Source organism: Ctenocephalides felis, unplaced genomic scaffold (genome assembly GCF_003426905.1).
Source record: "Ctenocephalides felis isolate EL2017-DRISC unplaced genomic scaffold, ASM342690v1 CF-g0.4_SCAFFOLD_03570, whole genome shotgun sequence".
In the NCBI taxonomy this organism is placed as follows: Eukaryota; Metazoa; Arthropoda; class Insecta; order Siphonaptera; family Pulicidae; genus Ctenocephalides; species Ctenocephalides felis.
Genome location: NW_020539724.1, coordinates 13,651,274 through 13,666,388, shown reverse-complemented (window position 1 = coordinate 13,666,388; position 15,115 = coordinate 13,651,274). Strand labels below are relative to the sequence as shown.

Here is a 15,115-nt window from a genome sequence, read left to right as displayed (position 1 = left end):
TCAGAATTGTAAAATGATAAAATACTTAATTGTTTCATAATAAAAAAATCATAATAAATTATTTTTCTATGTTTTTCATGAGTTCTGAGACACCCTGTATATGAAATTAATACGTTTACGAATTCTGCGGGAAACTAAGCCATTCAGTATGCTATAATATTATTAAAAAAGGGTATTTTAATTTGAAGATAAGATCTGCAATAAATATAAAAATAATACAATAACTTTTTAATATGTATCCACCCAATTTACAAAATACTGCTTAAATACATCACCGCAAAAGTAGTAATATCACATTAAAAAACAGGAATAAAATTTATATTTCTACGGTTTTTGTGGAAAACAAGGCACACTCTAGCATGCTATAATAAAATATTTATAAAATGTTACTTCAATTCGTGGAAAAAATCCACAATAAACAATTCTTTCTCTCCAAAGAGTTTTAAATTATGTATTCCAATGATAATGGTTTCTAAGAACTCAACAATAAAACTACAAAATAAATAATATTATTTTATAGGGAGAAAATTATTACTTGTGAAAATATATGTAAAAAATCACTCAATTATTTTTTCCAATGGTGAGATGTGGAATTGCTTCCGACGTCTTATAGCAAACAAGATAAACGCAAAATAAACATTTTCAAGTGTCGTTATATAAAAAATACATATAGAATTTTCCATGGAAAGATTTTATATTGTTAAATATCGTGAAAGGTTTTATTTTTTAAATATTTGAAAGACAGTTATCTATTATAGAGAAAATAACAAGCGCCAGTACTGAATGGTCAGGTTACAGGATGCAACAGAAGAATACTTGATATGAATTTTATATGTGGATACCTTAGCGCCTGTATGTTGATAAGAATAAATAAATTTTCTAACAGCACAAATAATCAAACTATCAAAAATGTAAACATTTGGTAAGAAGACATTTCGTAAATTCCTTTATCAATAATTTTTGTTTCTCAAATATGTTACATTACGATAAAATAACCTCTATCTTTTACAGATTAGTAAGTGTACAAGAATGAAAACCATTTAAAACTTCTTCTGTCTGGACTTGGAATTTGTCAATACAAACGATAAGAGTATTGACAGATAAGGTTCAAAGATTTGTACTTTGAAAAATATTGTTGTTCAAATGTCGTCTAAGAAATACAAGTACTATGAATGGAATTAGAGCTAATAACTTCCTAGGATGATTCATAAGAAAATCGTTTAGAAATTATGCATGCAAATAGCTAAGGTGTGACTTGTAGAAGAATTGAAGTATCTACATACTTATTAACATAAACTACTAGAAATAACAACAACAGAAATAAAGTATTAATAATAATATAAAAAAATAAGTAGACTTTGCTATTTTTATAGAAAACTAGTTGTACCCGATAAAATAAAATGTAAAATGATTGTTATTTAACACTAAACATACCATAACGGGTCAAATGACCCATTTTGAACTTTTGCATTGAAAATGCACGTATAATTTCATTGCGTTTGCACATTTGATTTCATGACTTTTTTTAAGTAATTAAAGTAAAGTTATAAACAAAATTTTTTTCTTGTTTTGTTTTGTTTATTGTGAGTAATCGTTCTTGTATACCGATATCTACCACAATGGGTCATTTGACCCGGAGAGAATTTTTTGGTTTATGAGATTGTCGAGTCATATTTGTAGTCAGTAAGTTGCACATTCTTCTAAACACTGTTGCGTAAAGTAGTTCAACAAAAATAGCTCAGAATAATTTCAAGAAAATATCAAATTTTAGATTGAAAATAGCTTTTTATTGTTAGAAAAAGTGGCAGAAATTGAAAGTCTTGATAAGTACCTAGCTTATATTTTATTTTGATAGCTATAGTAATACAGGTTTTTTTTTATCATTCGGTCAACTAAAAGAGAATTACCACTAATTGCGAAGCAGAATAAAGATGATATGGAACAATTTTCATCGAAAATTTTTACAACAGATAATTATACTCTTACGATCTATAAAAGTAATCCAACAAACAAAGTACTTTTACTTAGTTCTAAACATAAATTCGTTAAAGTAGAAAACAATGATAAACTGTTTCATATTACAATAAAACCAAATTTGGTGTAGACATGACCGATCAAATGGCGAGGAAATTTACTACAAAAGCCAAGTCTTGCAGATGGCCTCTCCAAGTTTTTTTTCAATATCCTTGATTTAGCTGGCATAAATGTCTGGATTTTGTACAAGCAAACGACAGAAGAAAATATTTCGCGACTTTTTTACTCAAGCTAGCAGAAGAACTTGGCGCCGATTTTCGAAAAGTCCGTGAACAACCAAAATAAGAAACATACGAAAGTATCGTTGCCTAAGTCTACTACAGATGCTTATAAACGTATGAGATGTCAAACAGAATACTGTAAAGAAAATGAAACCAACAAAATTTGCTCTAAATGTAAAAAATATGTTTGCGGAAAATGCACAATTATGAATACAACTATGAATTAAAATCTTTTATTTTTGCTTCTGTAATAGAAATGCTCAACATACTATTTTGTTTAATTATAATAAATTTAATTTTTATTTTTATTTTCTTCCTAACATCCATATTTCATACATTCAAGCATGAAACATAGAGTCGGGTCATTTGACCCGCTATGGTAGAATTAGGTATATATTAAGTCTTGGTATGATTAGTGTTAAGTTACGTAGTTATAGAATTTATTAAAACTCTCCTTCGATAATTCAGGTTGTTGGGTTATAATTTAACCCTTGTAGCTGTGGACTGTATTGAACACTAATTTGTTTGTATATTATGTATTTATTGCAGTTCTAATTACAATCACTGATTTGTTACTAAGTTATAATGAAAGAAGATATATTTATTTTTATTGGTTATTTACATGTTGTTAAGCAGACTTTACTTTTTGAAGTGAACAACTAGTTCAATTAAAACACTCCGCTACTCCCTCTACCAGGGGTAGCAACCATTCCGTGTAAAGCTTAATGCCCTGAAGTTTGTCACCTTCATGGCCAATATAATAAAACGTAAAGACGTCCGAATAATGATATTATTTGTCTTCTCAATCAATTTTAGAGTTAGACAGCCCTTGGTGATATTTTTTGAATATAAATTTGAGGTTTTTCAAAAGCTCGAAGAATCTCAATCGTAGTTGAGTCAAAAACGTTCACTGACAGAAATCAAGGTGAAAAATTATGTAATCAATATAATAAATGATACAAAATAGAGGTTTGTGGTAAGAAGCTGAAAATTTAGGGTTGCCTTTTTATAAAAATAAAATTTCCTCGGAGTAGACAACCCTTACCATTAACTATATATCTAACAGTTTTCCAAATTTTCACGGAGGATTAGTTTCACGTATGTGTAGTTCTTGAGGCCATACAGTTCAAACAGACATACATTCATTTTTATATAAAGATTAAGTTGTTAAGTGTACAGTTGATTTATAAATCTTATTACTATTACTACTTGAGAATAAGAAAGTTGGCAGAATATAGAGAACAAGGAAGCAGTTTTCCCTATCTCTAAAAGAAAATCTATCCGATAATTTCACCGCATTAACTTTCCCTTTGCTTCATCGATTACATGATACGAGCTGACAGGAAAACGTTTGTGAAAACGTGGCTTCTGCGTGTTCCACTTGACAAGAACAAGGTACGACAGCATCGAGTTTTACGTCAAAATATGAATCACTTGAAAATAGCAAACTTAATCCAATATATTGGCTTTAAAAATACAAATCCAATTTAAGATTATACCTAGAACCTGGCACTGAAATATATCAACACTGCACTTGTAAAAAACACTGTATCACTCGAGGACGAAACTGATGCTAGTTGTAGAGATCACAATTTAAGATATATAAACATATAATAAAATAATGCACAAGATTCAATTCTTCCGTTGTATGTATGACTGCGGAGTATAGTCGCGTTAGACTGAACTATGCCGAGAGCTCGTAGAGGGTCCCCACGTTGGTGTCGCCCGGCCTCGCGCGTATGCATGTAAACACGTCGCAAGATAGATTACTCACACGCGCACTAACACATTCGAAAAATGGCCACAAACTAATGTAATATAATAATTGGAAATATATTCGTTCCAAAGAACCGAGATACCATGCACTGAAAGAGTGCCCGATGATCGTCTATCACATGAGAACGTGTCTATCAAGGACGGATGAAATATGCAGAAACGCCGCTTTGCAGACTACGGGTCTCCGCTGCGGTTCGATTGAATCTACTGCCAATACTGCCATTGTAATGGGACGTGGGTGTTAGATGGTGCGCCCATGGCGAATTTTTGAAAAAGATATATTGATATGTATTTTGAAGTAAAACTTATTTTGGGCGCGACTAGGGTTTACACCCTAGTTTACATCCGTACAAATGCAACGGAAATGCGTTACGCCAGAACTGCACGTCATTCGCTCTCGATGAAATCATTTCAATATGGGTCGATCGTAATTAGTCGTCGTGTATGTGAATAGAAATCTGTTGTTGTATGCGTACCGGCATCAACGTTGTATGCGTATCAGGCTCAACGTTGTATGCGTACTGATGTCAACAAGGAAATCGGCATAGATAAATGAACATTATAAAGTTACATCGTAGGACAAATCTTGATTTAATGAATCAGCCTGAATCAGAAGAATCGTAGGAAAAGTGCCTGAATCAGAAGAATATTGTACCCCGTTCCTTGAAAATAATAAAACAAATTGAACATTTGTGCCGTGTACTAAACGTAAGTTTATTGATTAGAAATTATTTCTATATTATTTGTAGTTTCTATAAATCTTTGAAGTTATTGAAATGAAAAATATTTTTTAGGCAAAACAGATATTACAGCTGTTCAAAGAATGAGATTATATCGCCAGCAAAAAAGTAAAAAAAAATACAAGCAATCAATGAATGTATGTTAATTTTAATTACACGAAGTTCTTCAAACACAATTACATGATGAGTGAAGTTGCGAAAACAATATTTGTTTAGGCGTTGTTTAACATAATTCACTGTGTGAACGAATATTATAAAATTTATTAATCAGCAATTACTTCAATTCTCTAATGAAGGTTCAGATCCTAAATGCTAATTACAATGACAAACCGATCATGTCATATTTGAAGTATGACTTTAATTACATTATTGGTTTTGAATATTATACATATTTTTAATGTTATTATAAATATATAATTTATCATTATATAAATGTGTATAATGGTTGACACTAATAAATATGTGCATCACGAGTGTTGCCATATTACTAATAAACATTATTCAAAATTGTTATATGACATATTTATTTTTACTTAAATGACATCTTGTACAGTAGCAAATAAGTTTTACTTCAATCGCGTGTGAACCTTACGCGCACTCTTTTTTTCATTATTTCTCATAACCAAGCTGAACCTTTGGTGCAATGAGGCTATTTGCTATTGGTTATGCCGTTTAGAATTTCCTCTATTGAGGATCTTCCCAATTTATTAAATCTTGCGGCCACTTTCTTTTGAGTCTCCTGATTGGAACTTATTTTTACAAATCTTCTATTAGTGTATTTGGATGGTATTTGCTCTTTTGGTGACTTCTCTCTTTGATAACCTCTCTTTGATGTTTAGCTCTTGGTGAATTGTGTAGTTAGAGACATACCAGGGCGCGTCCACTATGACTCGTAATATTTTTGGCAGTGCTCGTTGGATGGTTTTTATATAAAAAAATATATCGTATATGGATACATCTTTATTTTAAATACTTTGTTCCTCGAAAAAGTATGCGATGCTCCTTGATATGACAAACTACTATACAACTATACCCAGGATCTGAATATACCATATATAAGAGAAGTTATCAAGGACAAGAGCTTTACTCATAACCACAAAATTGAAAACCATTCAAACAAATTATTGCAACCCCTTTTACATATATCAAAAAGCAAGACTTAAAAAAAAACTCGCCAAAAGATTGCAGTAGTATGTTTTGACCAGTTAAGTACATGGTCTACTTGAGTAGATTTTTTTTAAGTGTATTATTCAATGGCTTTAATCTGATATTATTATTTTATCATTATTTATCTAGTCATATATTTATTTTATTTTATTTTAGTTATTTATTATTATTATTGTTTTCACTTGTATGTATTCATATGATGTTGTTAAATCGTAGCAAAATAATAAAACGATGTTTATGTTAATTATTAAAAAAAGATCCTTCATAAGGCGCCATAAAACTCTAGACATTATTATAGATTTTTCTTATCATAAGCCCTCCTGGTGGTGAATGTTTGTGATAATGTAAAAAATCTCTTAACACGTACACCATTATTTCCACTAGAGCGTTTTTTCATTAAGTACTTCTCTAACAACATAAAGCTCTTGACAATATTATAGATTTTTTGTTATTATGAGCCCCCATGATAATATGAAAAGTCTCTTAACGTGTTCCTAATAATATTCTACGTGAACATGTTTTTCATTAAGTTTTTCGTCATATAAATTTTCACTATTATGGAAAACATAAAAAATCTCTTATTTTTTATTAAAAATGTACATTTTGGACCCAAGTTTTGAGTTATGTTGCTAAACTCCTGATACATAAATTTTGCTACTATAATAAATATGAAAAGTCGCTTCAAAGGAGTACAGATTTAACTGACTTTAATTGGACTTGAACAATAAATGTGGTTTACAATATTATTCAAATAAACAAAATCATCTGATATTTATTTTAGGAAAATTAAGGAACTGCAAAAATGTGGATTGTGAAGAAATCTTTCCAATTATCCTATCAAAGAAATATAAAAACTCGAAGCCGAATAAGGAGTATTGGATAAAGATATCTTTCCAATTGCCATATTAAAATAAAATAAAATCGAATGCGCTATAAAGAATCTTCCCATTTTAAAATAGAATTGAAAAAATTCAATACTCGGATAATTTAATTGGATACTTCACAATCTAATCTTCGAGTACATTGATTTTGAATTCTGGTATTCTGGTTCATTATTCCCTGGTAACACAATTTCCTGAAGGAAAATTACCAATAATTTGCATTTCAAAACATCTGCACGACTTATTATTACCTTGTCCAAACATATTTGGTTATGCCACTTTGAATATACAATAAACTTGATATAAATTTCAAATTTATTACTATTTTTAACTCCGTAAATTTATAATTGCTAAAAGCAAAATGTTTATATTTTTCGTAAATTTTCTTATTTGATCAGTAATAAATGATCACTTATTCCAAAAGCATGACTGGCTAATAATTATTTGACATTCGTTTGCACTTTGTTACATAATTATGACAGAGTCTTTTTTTATTCCAGTAATTATATTTAGAGAAATATATAATCTCATGGCCTTGGTGCACAAATTGAATATAATGCGGGTTCAGAATATCCTTAATCAAATAAAAAATAAAATGACTGGTTTGGGAAATAAAAGAATGGATTGTATGTAATTTTAAAAAATAACCTCCGAGTCACATTGAGCTTATATAGAGTCGGTGGGTGCTAGACGGTATAAAATTTTATTATTCTGCTCGTTATTAAAGTATTTATAATATAAAAGTTTCAGATGTGAGGAAGCTATAAAATTGAAATAATACAAACAGTTATATTTGTAGTAACAAAAATTTTACAAAAATAAATCCTCACATTAGTTTCCATACTCCATCTAATCATTTATAATTGCAAATTCCAATAAATTTGCCTTAATAATTCATATAAATCGCTCGTTTAAGAGGTCAAGGCGATACCAGTCACCATAACAAATGTGTAATGATGGTGAATTAATAGAACTACAGACATTAAATGTATTAAACAGTACGATTTACTGCTATAACCATATACAATAGAAGAAAACAATTTAATAAAAATGAAATTCATCGTATTCCTTAGTGGAAAACCAATTGTGGTAAACACTTAGTAACAAATAATAATTTGCCGTTCTACTTTGGGTGGAAGAAGAATTGTTTGACTGATGTATTGAATTACTGTGTATACAAGGTTACTAATTTATTCTGAGAATATTGATAGACTCGAGTCTTAATTGATACTCAAATATTACATCATATACTATAGATAATATAATAAACCATTGAAATCATAGTCGATAATATAATATATAGATTTATAATATTAAGATCTATGAGTTTGCAGTATATTCCTTAAGCTAGTGTTTTTAGAAGGCAACTTAGTAGTTGTCATTTTTTTTCTAGATTAGATATAGTTCTAATGTTGATGTCAGTAATGATCCCTAAGACTATTTTCACTGCATATCCTATATGAGATTTATAATCTTTAGTAAAAACCTGATACCACTACTGCTTGATATCAAGCTGGTCAAGATGCTTATTGAACCCATGGATGCTAGACAACGTTCCAACCATGATCTGCTCATAAAAATAAAAATCTGATAAAACCTGTAAAATATAAAAAATAGGCTTTGATATGGCCTAATTATTGGATCCATGGACTTCAGAGCCTCCAGATTTGACGCTCCTCGTGATATCAAGCAGTAGTGATGATGGTTTTGACGTAAAAATATAGATAGCAATATGTTTCCAAGTGAAAATAGCCTTTACCCGAATTTACTGCATCAATAAATAAATTAAAGACGAGACAGGCGGTTTGGTTAAAATTAACAACTTAATTCTTAACTAAAAAAGTAAACAGCTTAAATTTCAGCTTTAGATTAACTCAATTTTTATTTCCAATAACAAAAAATATAACAAACTTTACCAATGTTTATAATATTCATCGATCTATTCATCCAAATAGTTCTTTCACAGACGTTCGTACAAAATTAAAACAAAATAGAGTGACTAAAAATAAATCGCTCCATTCCCAAAGAAATCAAATTAAATATTTATATTTCTGGCATTCTTCCACGTACCTGCTAGAAATTCGAAAACATGTCTTCAAAATTAAATAGAATAACAAAGAATATTTCTCTATATTAACTATGTCGATGAGACAGACTAAATATGATAACATCTATCTGAAAGAAATCAATTCGAATATATTTGCACTCGATGATCAAAGCATTTTCTTGCAAAAGCAAACATCAAGAACTTTTCGCCAGGGACTACTTTGCATGCTTCTTGGTACAGATATCGAATGAAGATTTGCATACAGCTTACAGAAGAGAAGTAATATTTTATTTCAAAGCAATACTGGATAGCCGTGGGAGAAAATGTCTACTTCGGAAGTAAATTGATTTTGAAGACTTACTTACTTTAATAATTTATGAATAATTCCTACGAGTTTTCTCTGAAATCAGAGAAAAATATTTGTTTTCTAGTTCTTCAACCACTAGGCGAACAAATCAGCAGAACTTTGGCTTTGCAATACCAATACCTTTTCGAGTTTCATCAAACGTGTTCTAAATTTTTGAGAAGAAGTCAAGTTTTGACTCACATACACACATTCATTCAATTTATAACTTTAATTAATATTACTTATATAATTTTGTTATTGCCATCACTCAAATAGCTATTCTTTCATAAAAGAAAATGGAAATATAAGGTATTTTTCTTTATCCTCTTATTCATTTCACATACGTATATATTGCAAACTTGATTTATATTCGTAATCTACCAAAGTGCTTACGGGAAAATGCATTAGCAAGAAATTTTTCCTACAAAACATTTCTATAAATCAAATATATTAATTTATAGCGTAACACGGTAACAAAACTTCATATAAATCATGACGTTCAAGAAAACTTTGGCCAATGAAAATAAAATCAGGTGAATTAGACAAATAAAAGCAGGATTAATTAAGAAAACAATTGATAAAAAATATAAAGGTGAATAAGTCAATGAAATAGAGGCACATGGAGACCAAATCGTGCTTTCAAGGTGCTCAAAAACCAAATTACACTTATTTATAGAATTTTAGATAACGCTGTTTGAATTTATGATTTGTTTGTTAAACTGTGATTTATAATGGATATATATGTGTGTGTGTGTTTGTGTGTAAGTATAATTCTCATGTACTCTACCATATTTATTTGTTTAGAAATTTCGACGTCACAAAATTAATATTTTGCAACAGATAATATTTACCAAATATGTCTATTTATACATGTGATGTGCAAAAAATAGACACTGAGTAAATAATATTGTGCATCTAACAAAGAGTCCACTAAGTGGAACATCTCTATCAAATCATCAAGGCATGACAATTGTACATTGGTAAGGTTAAATTAATTATTGAATAATACGACAAGACGAGCGAAACATGTCAGGAGTCACTTGCAAATCTAGACAAGGATTGAAAATGGCAAATGAAACTATTAGAAAAAGATACATTTTTAAACTCCTATATTAACTCTCTAATAATCTCTTTATTAATATAAAAACATATTTGTCAGTTGAAGGCAAGAACAATGGTTGACCTTGCTATTTGTGATATACTTTAACAGGTGACTATATTTTTTTATTTAAAATCCAAGACAGAAACCCAGAGGTAGAGAAGAGGTTAGTTAGATTGAATAATTCTTGTTTTCATAGTCAATCAAAATCCAGGAAAACTGAATCACGGAGAAAAACAAAATTTCTTTCAAAAGATTTCTCCAACCTTCATTGATTTCATAAATCATATAAATATCATAGTCATATTTCTAAAATTATGGCTCCAATAACTTCAGATTCTGTCCACCATCCATTCAAATTGACTATTATACTCGTGCAAAACGATTTGTTTACTATTGTCTAATAAAAACGATAACAGTTATTGTCCAAAGTATTATTTTCGAATGATCCTCATTTAATTTGTAAATATATTCAAGGAAAACAATTTTGTCACGAGCAGCAAAATGAATGAAAATTTCATGTTAGGAAAAAACCAAAATGAATGACTCATAATTGTTTCCATGAAATATATTGATATGTAATTGACGATTTGAAATAAATATTATTGATGATCGTTATGATATAAATACTGAGTAAACACCGTATGATTTGAGCGGCGGTAGCAACCTGAAATCCACTAGCCTACCTCCAGCGCTGTGACATCCATGTGGAATCTATGTGGTTTTCAGGTTGCTACCGCCGCCCGGTGTTTACTGGGTATTGTTACAGAGACTATTTTGTATCCCAGTTAATCAGCTTTCCAAAGTATTTCTCCTTAATCAAATAATCTTCCAAAAGAACTTAAAAAAACCCCAATTAGAACTCTGCTACGTTTAAGTATTTAATCATCTCATATCCATCTGTTATATAGAAACTTATTTTTTAACTAATAAATGAATTTTCTTTTTTATTTAAAAAAGAAGTTATACTGATATGATAACTTCTTTTCATTCTTATTAAAAATTATATTTTTTTAGTAAATTTGGAAGATATCCAATCAAACTATTTAAAATTATATGGTAAAACAAAAAATAATAATAAAGCATTTCTGGAATGTAGCTGAACACTAAAATTAGGTCACTTATTCATATGATGGATCAATATAAATATTCAATTTGTTTTGATTTGATTTGTTTGCAACAACCTGCAGGTCATTAGCCAAAATGTAATTATCTATTACCATTTGTCCTCCATAATGTCAGATCAAATTTCGATCAATCTTATCAAAATTAATGCTCTCTAATTAAAATATCATTCGATGTCAAGTACATCATTAAATGCATGACGTTCTTAACATTTCACCTTAAGGTCAAGGCAAAAAAAGCGAACTCGTTAAAAATCCGGTTTAAAATACATAATCAAACATTTAGCACGAGAAACTAATTTTTAAAATTATATGTGCATATGAAATCAATAACTAACAATAAGGAATATATAGAATTGGAAAACAATGATCAGATAGTTGTTGAAACAATGAGGAATAATGTAAATGAGAAATTAATTCACATAAATTAAATAGAAATAAAATTTATTTGTGTAAATAAAAATGTACAGAATGCTATATTGTAAAAATGCTTAGTTTTCCAAATAATATGATATTTTTGAATGAAAACTGAAATTCTGAAAAGGTTTTTGAAAAGCCACGTTACTAAATGCAAAAATGTAACAGTGGTTTAACTAACTAATTTGATAATATCAATACGAATTAGGGGTTACAGAAATCAATAAAAATATTCTATACATTTTACTAATATATTTTAGTTTTTAAAAATTTGAAATGAATCATACCTGTCTATTTCAAATCAAATTAGATAGAGATGCATCAGATAGATATTTTTTTTGGATCTTATTATTTCAATTTTCGATTTCAATTTTTATATTGGTTCTGAGTATTTATAAATTCATATTTCATATTAAGATTTTTATCTATGTCATCAAGTATTAGAAATTTTCAATAGAAATCAATTACATATGATGGGATGTACAATATTATTTGAAGTGAAAGTTAACATCATTTACCTGGGCGTTTCTGCACCGATAATAATGGCTATACAAACTTTTTCTTTAAGTTCTAATTGAAATGTGACATAAATATATATATTTAGAAAACGTCTTGAAATAATATACTTGTATACAATGCAATAGTTTATAACATAGAGCAGTGATTCCCATAGTTTTCCTTACAGACCCCCAGGTCCAAGGTCAACCTCAAAAAAATTTAGGGGTTCACAAAATGTAATAAAGGATAGCTTCTAATAGTCTTGTTATTATTAATTCAAATTCGTGATGTAGAGTATATTCTGTACATTTTATGTAAATAATTTTTTTTTATAAGGAGTAAAACAAGCAACGCCAATTGCCAGTAATATATAAGACAGGAACAGGTGGTAATCACTTGGCGCTATGTCCGGGCAATATGATGGATGCGATAAAACCTTCCATCCGAGCTCCCGTAGCTTCTGACGAGTCATCAACGAAGTGTGTTGTCTGGCGTTGTCCTGGTGGAACACTACACCCTTCCTGTTGGCCAATTCTGGACGCTTCTGGTCGATCGCCTGCTTCAAGCGTCCAGAATTGGCCAACAGGAAGGGTGTAGTGTAGGTCGGTCGCCTGCTATTATATAAAAATAAGTCGAGTTTTCCTTCCTGACGAAAGAACTCCAGAACGCACGAACCGATTTCGACAATTTTGCATTCGTTGGAAAGGTCTCGGGCTCCGCAAGGTTTATAGGTAAGAAAATTAATTGTGCATGGCATCGTGCCTTAATGCAAGGTGCTAGAACTTCACGCACCGTAATTAAAAATTCGAGTAATGACATTAGTGAGAATTATCAGAATTATGCTTGGTTAAGTCAACGAGCAATTCTTGCCGCAAAGAATAATGATGTACACGCACTGAATTTCACCATTCAATCAAAAATTGCTGACGATTTGGTGACATTCCAATGATTCCGACTGGTCTTCCGTTTGACTTCAAACGATTGCAATTTCCAGTTCGCCTTGCGTTCGCAATAAAAAGTCGCATATGTTGAAGTCATTAACATGTTGTACTTGCTACAAGAAGTAACACTTAACGTAAATATCAGATTTGTAACGGACATAATATTTTGCTGTAGTAATATATGTAATAGGAACAAGACGAACAATAGAAGAAAATATAATTTGCTCTAAATATTGTAAGTTTAAAATAAAATAGAGCATGGTAAAAAATCAAATTTTAAATAAAATAAAATAACATCTAAGTATAGTAGTAGAAATTACCTAGGAATTTTGCATGAGGTGCAAATGATCAATAATATTCACCAATTTGTTTTAAAAATGTACCATTTACATTATGAAAATATTGACCAGCTATATATCAACTATGAAATATCAAAGCTTCAAATGTAATTACATTTATTGCATATTGCCACAGAGCGCACAATCGCTTTTTGATTATCGTTGTTGAAACCAGGAAATTATGATCTGGCCGTATGTTATGTACTCTATGTATGTAATTTCAAGAAAATATACTCTCTAAGGGAAATAATCATGTTGTTACCGAGGAAAATATAAAAATAATCTGTGCTGCAACAGTGTATTGAAGAGGTAAAAGAAATATGAGATAAAGTTTTCTACACTTGTAAGAGTCACAAATTTCACTGCCCAAAATGAAGTCCTCATTGACTTGCTTTACAAAGAAAGAAGAAGAGCGAATTGCACTAATTAGGAAGAAAGTATAATTAAAAAAGAGAATCATAATATTCTAGATCCTTCCCCCATGAAGTAATGCCTAATAGCGGAGATTTTAGTCGGCATTACCCAGGCGGTACTGAGCCAAGCCAAAATATCTAAGCCTAAAAAAAGCAACGCAAATTGCCAGTAATATTTTATTCACAATTGATCTTTTTCACCCACAGAAGCCTATATAAGCTACCAAAAACTATAATTAAAGTCTATATCAAGCAAACATTTTTTTTGAAAAAAATATAATCCTGATCTGGTTTTGTTTTTACCAAAACCCATCAGATAGATATACATCTGTCCCTCGTTATCAAAAACCAGGAAATTATGCCATCTCACTGTATATAGTACCATGTGTATGTAATTTCAGGAAAATATACCTTCAGAGAGAAAATATGCCTGTTGCTACGATGGAAAATATATATTATTCACTCATTTGCAATTTATATGCCCGGCTATGGAGGAAACGGCGCGTTAAATATTTACAAACGTCGGTATAGGTTTCCAAGATACGAATATTAAATTTCATTGAAAATTGTACATAGATTGGCTTCGTTATTTTTGGGATTACAAAAACATGATAATGCACACATACACCCAGTGAAAAAAATTTAAAAACATTTTTGTATAGGACTAAAAATATATCATGGATCCAAGTAATTAGCAGTGCAGCTCATTTATTTATTATGTAACGTATGAATTCATCAAATCATTGGACCATGTCTTGAAATAACACTATGGAAGGTGTGCCACAGAAACGTGTTTAATTTTTTTTCAAATCCATCGTACATTTATTAGAATTTGTAATTTGAATTTACATAATGCCTTCAGCAATAAGCGAAAACAAAACACAATGTGACAAAACTAGGAAAAACTTATGATAAATCTTAGCCAAGTAAATGAAACGCTACTTGATTTTTTTTGTTTTTGCAAAATTTATCGTAAGAATTTCCTATAAAATTCAATAACATTTTGGACATACAATTATATTTATGAAACATTTAAATATAATAGAATAATAAAGTATATCCATTAATTACTT

At 29.8% G+C, this 15,115-nt stretch overlaps 1 protein-coding gene across 5 annotated transcripts in view; it reads right to left on the bottom strand.

Annotated features, from left to right (window-relative positions):
• The window catches only part of LOC113383219 (serine/threonine-protein kinase MARK2-like), a 121,323-nt gene that overhangs the window by 40,184 nt on the left and 66,024 nt on the right, over nucleotides 1–15,115 (bottom strand). The window contains exon 1 of one of the 5 annotated variants that reach the window (XM_026621470.1): nucleotides 3,755–3,888. The exons of the other annotated variants lie outside the window; for them this stretch is intronic. The gene's annotated coding sequence lies outside the window, so the exon portion shown is untranslated. Of the gene's footprint in view, nucleotides 1–3,754; nucleotides 3,889–15,115 lie in introns of those variants that run through there. 5 annotated transcript variants of the gene reach the window in all.